This window comes from Suncus etruscus, chromosome 15, assembly GCF_024139225.1.
Source record: "Suncus etruscus isolate mSunEtr1 chromosome 15, mSunEtr1.pri.cur, whole genome shotgun sequence".
Classification (NCBI taxonomy): Eukaryota; Metazoa; Chordata; class Mammalia; order Eulipotyphla; family Soricidae; genus Suncus; species Suncus etruscus.
In genome coordinates, this window is record NC_064862.1 from 27,207,660 (window position 1) to 27,217,445 (window position 9,786).

A 9,786-nucleotide genomic window follows, 5' to 3' on the forward strand; every position below is an offset into this window, starting at 1 on the left:
TTCAGATACCTATTGATCATCATTGCAGTGGCTCCCAACTGTGCAGAGGGTGTATGTGCCACTTCTTCCGAAATAAAGGCCTAGTTCAATGCCCTCAAAGATGGGCTTTCTGGTCTACCTGAACTTGAATGAAAATGGAGCTGGAGAGATAGCATGGAGGTGAGGCATTGGCCTTTCATGCAGAAGGTCATTGGTTCAAATGCCGGTATCTGCCAGGAGCGATTTCTGAACGTGGAGTCAGGAGTAACTCCTGAGCACTGCCAGGTGTGACCCAAAAACGACCACCACCACCACCAACAACAACAACAAATAAAGAAAAGGTGCTTCTTCTTGCCTGCTACACAACCTTTCTGGTGTCTCTTCGAAAGATCTATGTACGTCTTAGATTTATCTTCTCAGGAGCTTGTAGTTGATTCCTTGATACATGTTTCTGGTTTTAGACACACTGTGCTTAGGTTAGAAGTTTTTCTTTACATTTTCCTGTGATGCGCTTATGCAAACAGCCGCTCTTTTATTATTGACTAATTTTTCTTAGCAGGTCAGCCCCTGAAGAGGTTGACTGATGGTGGGATGGAGAATGAGGCCCTTCTCTTCCAGCTCGGAGCACGCGTCTGCCACCCTGTCTAGCCCACGGTTCTGAGGTGAAACGGCGGGTAAACAGCTCGCAGACAATCAGGCTCGTGGAAATATTTGCTTTATTCGGATGGACAAAACTGAAGTCCAAAGACTCAGATTCAGTTCCAGCCAGCAAAAAAGCTCCTCGCCTTCCACAGACCCTTGCTCTTATACTCCAGAGTCAGGTCCCACCCAATGGTGGGATCAGATACCAACCAATGGTGGAAGCAGAATCAGGTCCTACCCTGGGGTGGGGGCAGAATGCCAGGTCACACCCTAGGGTAGGGCACAGATTAGGGTGAGCAACATAGTAATCCCCCAAAATAGTTACATACACAACAGGGCACCAGCAGGAAGTCACTGCCTTGCATGCAGTCCATCTGGGTTTGATCCGCAGCATCTTGTGTGATTCCTTAAGCATCATCACCAGTCAGAAGTGTTCCCTGAGCCCAGAGCCAAGAATAAGCCATGAACACAGCCAGGTGTGGCTTTTGAAAAAAAAATTTTAATTGTTCCAGCAGAACACACCAAAAACAAATAGAAAATTGTAATGTGGGTGTTCGCTTCGACAGCACATATACTAAAATTGGAATGATACAGAGAAGATTAGCATGGCCCATGTGCAAGGATGACACGCAAATTCGTGAAGCGTTCCATATTTGAAAAAAAAATGCAATTTGGAGTGAGAGATAGTACAGGAGTAAGGTTCTTGCCTGTATGTGGTGACTCCAGCTCAATCCTATCCCCACATGTGATCCATCCTGAGCACCACCAGGAGTGATTCCTGAGTGCAGAGCCAGGAGGAAGCCCTGAGCACTTGCCCCACCAAAATGACAAAACAAGGAGCAGCTGCAAATTAGGAAGCCTAGTTTGCTCTGCAGACAAGAAGCAAATGGTGGACAATTGTATGGAAGGTGCTGGGGGACCTCATTTCATCCCCACTGACATGACAGGATGGACCTATTTTTTCCAAATTCCATGCTGAAACATCAATCCTCTGAGACACAGCTTCAACCACTTGCCAGTACTCCTCTTCAAGACACAGGCTACAGAGTGGCATGACCCCAGGCCTGTGGGATGAGGACCCCTCAGTTACTACTGTAGTAAGCAATGGGACTGGGTGGATGAGTGCAGGGACCAGGGAGCACACTAGCAAGGACTTATTCCATAAAGCCCCTCTCTCGGGTGGGGAGCACGGGGCTAAAGCCTCCTCCAGTGGATCCTCCAAGCCCTTCCAGACTCAAAGTGGGAGCACAGTAATGTGGGGGTGGTGAGGAGGGTTTGGTAGGGCTGAGACACGCATTGCACATCCTAGAGTAAGTCAGGGAGTCCAGAGTGATACCTCAGTGGGCTGGAGCTTGTGCTTTGCACATAGAAGTTGTGGGTTCCATCCCTAGTCCCCCAAGTCCCTATGCATAAACGGGGAGCCAGGAGGCCATCAATTCAGCCAGTACAGGGGTCATAAGCCAGAAGAAGTAACAGTGAGTGGCTGGAGACATTGTACAGTGGGAAGGGCTCTTGCCTTGCAAGCAGCTGACATGGCAGCCCATGTGGTCCCCTGAGCCAACTGGGAGTGATCCCTGAGCACAGAGTCAGGAGTAGGTAAGCCTTGGGCACAGCTGGGTGTTGCCCAGAAAACAAACATAACAACAAACGGAAGAAAAAAGAAAAGTGAAAAACTCATTTCTCCCCTTTACCCCCTCAATTAAAGCAGGCAAGTTGCAAGTCACTCTCTTTATTCACTCTCTGGGCATTTTCCGGGAGAGGGGGAGTATTCTGGGCAACAGTGCTCCCAGGGAGAGGTAAATGGGGGCACAAGTTGAAGTGGTGGAAGGTGCCTCATGGGTTCCATTGCATGTCCCGGATGCGGCGCACTGACTGCACCTGGAGATGAGGGACCCCAAAGTCAGTGCTGTCCTTGTAGTCCCCTTCTCCAACAGGAACTGCTGCCTGTGGTAGCCAGGGTACTGGTAATGGACCCACCTGCAGGACCAGAGATGGAGGGTGAGGAAACACAGGAGAAATGGCAGAGAAAGGGGGGTCTGGCCAGGCCACGCTTACAGGATGATGAGCCAGAGCTCTAACCCCTTTCCACCTCTGCTCAGGACCTCAAAAAAGGGGGCTAGGCCCGAGAGGGGGGATCATTTGATCATTCTAATTAGCACTAAAATTGGCTTTTGTCCTCTCCTATCCCAACCCTCATTCTAGCTGCAAGACATCTCAGAGGCCCAGGAGCCCTGGGCCAATCCTGCACCCCCCACACCTGTGTTTTCCCGCCTTTCTACACCTGCACCTGTCCATACACCTGTCTTCACACCTGCTCTCACACCTAGCCTCACACCTGTCTAAAACACCTGTCTCACACATGTCCTTTCTAAAAACAAGGTTCAGCCCTGTTTTCCTAACCTCGCCACACCTGCAGATAGTGGTGGACGCATGAGGCTATTGGGGTCTCTCTGTCTTTGAAGCCCAAGATGAAGTCTGTTTTCTCTGGTCCAAACACCGCCCACTTCTGGCCTACGAGGACCAGGCCGGCCAGCCCCAGGGGACACCTCTGTGCTGCCCCCATTTCTGAGCTCCAGCCCATCTGATTTGTAGAGTCCTCAGTCTCCCCTTCTCCTAGCACACATAAGGCCTACCTGCCAGGGACCCCAGCTCCTCCCTCCCACACACTGAGCCTCAGTTAGGATTCTGGCCTGGGCAGCTCTAGCAGAATCCATGAGGGAAGGAGAATGGGTGTGAAGAAACTCAGGAGCCTGTGGATGCACAACCTTGCATGTGCTTTGCAGCTTGAGAAATGACCCTCCCTGGGGCCTGAATAACTGGCTGATAATAGTTGATAAACTGGCTCTCTGGGGAACACAGAGTCCTGGGTGTGATAGTTGCCAGCATCTATCCTGGGTCTCCACATTGCTTAGGGGTTCCGGGATCAACCGTGCTACATTAGAGTGTTGTATTGGCCTCACAGGATGGTGTAAAGTGCTACCCTGCTGTGGAGACACTGCCCAAGCAGACACATACACACACACACACACATACACACACACACACACACAGCCTCAGACTTTTCTGTTTTTCTTCTTGGTTTTGGGGTGGCACCTAGCTTTGTTCAGGGCTTCCTCTTGGCTCAGTGCTCAGGGATCACACCTGGTGGGGCTTTTGGGGACCATAAGGGATGCTGGGAACTAAACTGTCAGCCACATGCAAAGCAAGCGCCCTCTCCACTGTACTATAGCTATTGTCAGGCTCCAGATTTTGCAAAAAGAAATTCCCCAGAGTGGATGGCCACAGGGAGGGAATGTGCCAAAGGCAGCTAACTGGTTCTGGGAAGCAAGGTCTCCCTGTGTTAGCAAAGTGCTCAAGTCAGCCTGGGTCAAAGTCCAGCAAGACCCTCCCTGCCCTCACCTCGTCAGGGTGGTTGCATCCATTCCCACTCCACCTTGGCAACCCTGGTCTGTGCAGCTGAGCTGAAGGTCAAGTTCTCTCACCTCCAAAATGCTGGGATGGGATGGGTCTGAGAGTGGAAAGACATTTGCCTGGCACCCGGCAGACCCAGGTTCAATCTCCAACATCTCATGTTTCCTGAGCACTCCAAGTGTGGCCACCAAACCCAAAACAAATGAGCAATAAACAGCTGGGACTGTTGCCCCTCAGACAACTTTGACTCCCTCCAGGGGACTAAACCCTCACCTGGGAGGGGATTCTCACTCCCACACAGGCCCAGAGGGAAGCAAGGATCTGGAAGGCCTCTGGGCACAGGTGCAGAACTCAGGGCTCAGTGCTCAGCGTGCTGGTCTGGTCTGTACTCACGTCCCACCGAGCACCCACACCGACGACACCTTCTCCTGGAAGCCATGGGCGTGGAGACTGGGCACATCGTCGCTCAGCACCTCCATCTTCTTCCCCGTGAAGTTGGGGTTTTCATAGAGGATGATCTTGTGCTCTTGGTTATCCTGCTGATACGAGATAGAGGTGGGTGTGGGTGGAGCAAAGGGCAAGGTTGGCTGGTTCCTTAGCTTTTGCATCCGAATCCTCCCTCTAATGCTTAGCACCTGTTGGAGTCTTTCTTTGGGGAGGGGGTGGGACAGCACGCAGGGGTGCCTAGTGCTCACTCCTGGTGCTGTGCTCAGGGATCATTCCTGGTGTGGCTCAGGGGACCACAAGTGTTGCTGAGGTTGAACCCAGGTCGGTCTCATGCCAGGCAAGCAAGCAGACTGCCTTCTGGACTAACACTCTGACCCAAACACACACTAGATATTTCCAAGGACCAAAAACAATGCTTTGAGGGGTGCATTTGATTCAGTGATGTCACCTTGGTTTCCATGACCTCAGTTTCCCTCCCCCCCCTTTTTGGGGCCACACTCTGTGGTGCTCAGGGGTTACTCCTAGCTCTTCGCTCAGAAATCCCTCCTGGCAGGCACAGGAGACCATATGGGATGCCAGCCATCAAACCAGGGCCCATACCAGGTCAGCCTTGTGCAAGGCAAATATCCTAGTGCTGTGCTATCACTCTGGCCCCCCTCTCCCTTTTTAAAAATAAGCAGTAGGGGGATAGGATAGTACAACAGGAGGTCCACATATAGTACAGCAAATATAGTAAAAAAAAATAATAAATAAATAGGACAACAGGTGGCCTTACACATGTTTGCCACAAGTTTGATCTCTGACATCCCATATGGTCCCCAGAGCACTACCAGCAGTGGTTCCTGAGCACAGAGGCAGGAGTAAGACCTGAGCACTGGGTGTGGTAAAATCAAAATAATAATCATTACAAAGTGAGTAGCTGCCATGATCGACACATGTACACATATATGTGAGTGCTTCTGATCAGTGCTTGCAGGATTTTGACTTTCTTTTATCTCCCATCTTTTACCATCCTTTTCTTGAGCCAGTTTTCCGAGTCATCTCCTCCCCATCTCCCTGAATACTGTAAGCATTTTGGCATAAGAGAAAATGAGATACAGAAAGGCAAAGATACTTGTTCAAGACACACAGCTATAAATGTCAGAGACAGCAGAGGAACTCAGGTGTACTTAATGCTCAGCTCAGGGTTCTCTGATCTACTGGGTTTGGGGGACAGCTAGTTGGAACTGGAAGATTGGGGGGGGGTGTACTGAGTATTGCTGGTTCTGATCCACTAGAGATTAACTAACTGCCTATTGTTGGTTCTAGAGCTCACAAGTTCAAGACTCAAGATCTGAGAGGTACTGAAAAGCTGTGAACAAGGCTCAGAGGCCAGAACTGTCTTCTCCTTCCTTTCTCCCTCCTTCACTCCTTCTTTTCTCCTCCCCCTTTCTCCCTCCTTTATCGCCCCCTCCCCCCTTTATCTCTTCCTCCTTCTCTCCCTTTTTCCCTTCTCCCAATGCCTAGCATTGAACCCAGGGCCTCACAGATGTTAAGCAAGTGGGACTAAGTGGGACTTTCTCTAGCTCACTCAGAGATTTCTCTGTGTTGACCTCAGCTGAGGTCCTTTGGGGACCTCAGGGCAGGAAACCCATCCACACTGATAACCAAGTCCATAGCACCCCCTGCCTGGAGCCTTTCGCAGTTTTGTGGGTCGCTCTCAAGTTGAATATGTCCCAGGTAGCAATAGCCCCATTTTACAGAGAGGAAAACAGAGACTCAGGGAAGCAAGACGACTCTGCACAGGCAGGAAGGCCTGCCAACGGAAGGGGCACAACAGAGTCAGGGTAGTTTCCTGGCTAGACCTGGTGGGGCAGGGACGGACTCACCATTTTGACAGGCCTCAGAGAGCTGAGGGAGTCGGTCCTCCGGCTGCTGGTCCAGGCGTCCCAGCGCGGGAACTCGCCCTTCTCCAGCACGAAGTGCTCCCCCTTGCAGTTGGCTTGTTCATAGCCTACCCAGCTGCAGTGGAGAGGGAGAGAGGGAGTAGGGAGAGAGGGAGGGATAGCACGGTGAGCAGAGAGAAGGGGAGGGAGGGCATGTGGACAGGGCGGGGGACAGGTTCAGTGCAGCCTCCTTGGTGGAAGGCTGAGCTACTAGCTGCCCCCATTCACCCTTGCCCTGTTCATCCACAGACTGAGAGAACACTCACTCAGACATTCACAAACTCACAGTTCACACACACACATGCACACAACTGAACCCCTCCAATCTCTCTCTCTCTCTCTCTCTCTCTCTCTCTCTCTCTCTCTCTCTCTCTCTCTCTCACACACACACACACACACACACACAGCAACACAGCAACAGCAGCAGCAGCATCCAGGAAAGAGACACACACACACACACACACACTCACGGGCCGGCCTGCACCAGGATGGATCCCGCCTTCTCCACGCCTGTCTCCTTCAGTCTGGGGCATGGCCCACTGAACTCCTGCGAGCGGCCCTGGAATTTCTCCTGTTCAAAGATGATGATCTGCAAAGGGCAGCAGGCTTCCCCCACCCCCTGCAAACCCCCACCCCCACCCCCTGTCATAGTGGCTAGAGTGCAGAGAGTGCTTAGAATGCCTCAGGGAGGCTGGCAGGGTCCACCCACCCACAGCCCAGCCCTTGGTGAACCAGCAAGAGCTCGTGTTTCACCTCCACGAGCCTCATTTTCCCCTTTTGTAAAGTGGAAACTAAAGACAGAACCCGGCTCCTTGGGATGTGAGGCCTGAGAGCAGGGGGTGCGGAGAGTTTCGCAGTGTTTGCTCTGGTGTGGGGGTCACAGCAGCAAAGGAGGCTCTGGCTGCAAGTCCGGAGCCAGAGCCAGAGCCAGGTCCCAAAGAAGTAGGAAGCGGGCACTGGAATGGGCATTCATGGCCCACCCCGGCCCATGGGGTCTCCCGAGATCAGAACTTTGCCATCTCTGCGGGCACCAGGATCTTGATAAATGAGGCTCTGTGGCAAGCACTGTGTGCCCAGAATCATGTCCCCTGAGCTCCCTGATCCCTTATCCGACGGCTCCTGCTTCGCAGCTCTCCAAGTCACAGGTCTACTTCTTGGTTTAATTGTTTCTCCTCTTGCAAACAAGCCCTCTAGAGGCAGGACCGGGGGTCCCCTGCATCAGCTTCAGCATCCCAACCAGGGAGTTTCTCATGTGAAACCCAAGGGCCCATCCAGGCTGGGTCCAAGCCCAGGGCCTCCTGCAGCGGTGGCGAGTCAAGATTGGCAGCAGGTTGCAGGTGCCCAGTGCTTCTGCCAGGCAGTTAAGTCTGGAGGGAGATGACATAGTGAGGAACTGGGAACTGGGGCATCCTCACCCTGACCCTCACTGGCTGGCCCTTCCTTTGACTTTCCCACACCAAAAGAAAAAAAGTGAGGCTCAGAGAGGACACGCACAGGTTATGTGGCCAGAAAGAAGTTGGGAGTGACCTTCACCTCTCATCCACAAGGCCCTCATGAGCCCACACCAGATTTGGGGCACACCAAGGCCCTTGGGTTTGTGGGGAAGGCGTAGGCAGAAAACTCAAGTCTCCAAGACAGGAAGTTGTCACCAAGATTCCAGACCTGCAGGCTGTGGGCAGGATCCTGCGAGGGGGCTGTGGGGAAACTGAAGCTTAGGGTCTGACAGGGGCACCCCAGGAGGGGAGAGACCAACCTCAGAGCACAGGGAGGGGACCCACCTTGGGGCTAAGAGGGTACCCCTTGCCTGTTGGATTCTGGTGGTTGGAGGCCATGGTTGAAGGCTCTGGAAGAAAACACAAGGCATCAGGGAGGTTGGGGTGCTGGGCCTTCTCTTTGAGCGTCTACTGTTTTTCATCTCTCAGTTTCAGGGTGTCTTAGAGTTGGGAGCTCAGCAAGGAGGGGCCTAAATTCACTTTTTTTGTATCCAGCTTAGCTCCATGGGGCAAGGAGGCTCATGTAAAGGTGGGGACATGACACGGCTTAAGGGGAGGGGTCCATGGGGATCTCTCCTCCTCAGATCCAGACATGTGGGCTTGTAGATTTTACACACAGCCTCCTGGTGAGAGGAAAACTGGAGCAAAGACAGCAGTGCTCACTGGCCTGCGGGGCTCCGGGGTCAGCCCTCTCCAAGTCCCCTGTTCCTGTGCACCCCTCACTGCTCCCCTGAGGCTCCCAACTACCAGGAATGTGCCGCCACCCAGGTTGCATCCCTCCTATGCCAGCCTCCACTCGTGCCATCTGCCCTGGGTATCACAGTACAGGAAGTCAAGCTGGGAGCTAGCTGGACCAGGCGTGGGGATGGCAGCTAGGGAGTTTCTGAGAAGTCGGAAAAGTCTAGTAAAAGATCCAGCTTTTCTCCCTTCCCAGCCATGGGTGAGGGACCTGCCTCCTCCCCCAGAGAAGACAGTCAGCACCCACTCAGGAGGCTCGGCTGGCCGTGACCCCCAGAAGGCAGAGGTTGGGAAGCGGCTTGGAAAGCTGACCTACTTTTCTCTCAAGAAAGCAGCCCAGTGGGTCTCTTAGAAGCTAGGGTGTGGGTCCCCCTTCCTGGGCTGAGCCAGTGTCGACTCGGTCACGAGCTGGTTCTGACACTAACCAGAATGCTCTCTCTGCCTCAGTATCCTGTTCTGTTGGTTGGCACCAACACGAGCCCGAGGGATGTCTATGGCCCAGAGGTAACCAGTCAACTACCAGAGATTTGCACCATCAGCCCTTGGCAGCAGTTCTGGAATATTCCCAGCGCTGAAGGCCTGATGAGGGGGATTTCCACAGCTTCAAAGCCTTTGAACTCATGTGTGCTTGCAGCCCCCAGGAAGCCAGAGTTGGCCCCAGGCTGCCCCAGCCTATATACAACCAGGCATGGAAGAAGCTTTGTCCATCCCAAGAAGGCTGACCCACCTCCTCCTGGTTACTGGTCCTTCTAGATCATCTCGATTCCCCCCACCCTACCCCACCCTGGTGCCACCAGGAAGCTGCCGTCTGTTTAGTAAAACTCAAGAGCAATGCCCACATGCCCACTCGGTGCTCACAGGTAAGCACTGTGGGCACTGCTCACCTCCTTCATCTCTAAACTCCATCATGAAGGTCTCACCAGCTCTCTCTCCAGTTAACACCAAGGAAAACGGAGGTGTGGAACACTGATGCCGTTTGTCACCCACAATCGCCTTGTCAGAAAGGTCTCAGAGGAAAGGAAAGGCAAAGCCAGGAAGAAAGGGAGACTCACCAGTGACACCAGCCTCGAGAGTGCCAGTGATGCCCGAAGGGTGGAGGGTGGCATTTATTCCTTCTCTGGGACCACTGAAGTGCCAAGTGGGGAGAGGGC

At 53.0% G+C, this 9,786-nt stretch overlaps 1 non-coding gene and 1 pseudogene across 1 annotated transcript; one reads left to right on the plus strand and one right to left on the minus strand.

The window, feature by feature from the left end:
• Positions 1-1,171: 1,171 nt before the first annotated feature.
• Positions 1,172-1,278, plus strand: LOC126031656 (U6 spliceosomal RNA). Its single transcript, XR_007503489.1, has one exon. It is a non-coding gene; the product is annotated as a U6 spliceosomal RNA (small nuclear RNA).
• A 1,176-nt stretch (positions 1,279-2,454) lies between these two features.
• On the minus strand, positions 2,455-8,236 carry LOC126029770 (beta-crystallin B2-like; annotated as a pseudogene).
• Between the last annotated feature and the right edge of the window lie 1,550 nt (positions 8,237-9,786).